Below are 1,336 nucleotides of genomic sequence, written 5' to 3' on the forward strand. Positions count from 1 at the left end.
CTAATCTCGTCCTTTCTCCAGTCACAATACCTAAAACGATGTTTTATTATTACAATAACTTGAATAATGGTTAACGACAGCAAAAAAGAATTGAATATTTACTTAATTCCCGAGGAAGAGGCACAGGAGTTGAACTATTTTCAGCATTCATTCCTTTTTCAATATCCGCGTCCTTCGTTTCGTTCAGCAATTCGTATTTCCGTCCGCTTTTGTAATGCTCCGAGGCATCAGCTGGTATCGAAAAACGATGAGTGATAGTCTTCGTTTCCGGTCGAGTAGCATACAAATCCAATAAATAATAAATCGTCTTCCAGCAGCGGGGAGTTAAATGAGTCGCGTCTTTTATTTTATCAGGAAGTATGCAGAATTTATCCAATCCAGATCCGTTTGGACTGGCACCGAAATTCGGAGTTATCACACCCTCGCTGAGATTGATGTACCCTTTGACGCTCTTTCCAGTACTGCGGAGTTTTTGAGCGAAGCTCTGCGGCCGGGAACGGACAGTGGCACCAGCGGCTGGTGCGGTTTTTGCGAGGTTTGGCTCGAAACTGTTGCGCAGCAGCGGCACGTCCATCTTCTTGCCTTCTATTAAAAGTTGCTCTTGTAAATCTGACGCTAGGCGAGAAAGCAAAAATAAATTGTATTCAAGCAGCAAACGACGTGCACAGCTAATTTTAATTAAATATTTACTTGATGACGAGCCGTTCTTCGCTACAGGATCGTTTACGATCAAATGATTGTTTCGTTTTCGTTCCGGTTGCTGTTCTTTCAGCTCCATTTGCGTCTCCTTAACGTTTTGATACATATTACTTATCTGATGTAACAATCGGAGAAGAGGCATGTTTACTTGCTGGCTAATGTACCGTATGTTCAAACTAAAGTTCACGGATGTACTAGTGTGCTTCTTCAATTGGCCCCGGGATATGTACAGCACCGTTTGCTTTTGTATCATATCGTCTACTGTCATATCAGCCATTTTCTTAACGTCGATATCAATGCCGATCTTCTCGCATAGAAACGCAGGCGTTTCCGGCGGAATATCTAAATGAAATTTAGAATTTCCCTTCTTCGTTTGATACTTATTACCTAAACGAACATTTGTAAATACATTTTCAATGTTCATGTTAATAAATTAATTGTTTAGATTATTTTAACATACCTTTCCTCTTGTCAGTCACTTTGCCAAATTCACTGACGACTATGTCGATTCGCATAGTTTCCATATTTCCTACTAAAGACAAGTTCGATCCTAACGAATCTAATGACGATACGTTGTTTGTATTTCCTGAACCGATGGCAGACAACATTTGCTGTGGCATGACAGACAGTGAAGAGA

Source organism: Ceratina calcarata, unplaced genomic scaffold (genome assembly GCF_001652005.2).
Source record: "Ceratina calcarata isolate Rehan_Ccalc_2016 unplaced genomic scaffold, ASM165200v1 scaffold512.2, whole genome shotgun sequence".
Classification (NCBI taxonomy): Eukaryota; Metazoa; Arthropoda; class Insecta; order Hymenoptera; family Apidae; genus Ceratina; species Ceratina calcarata.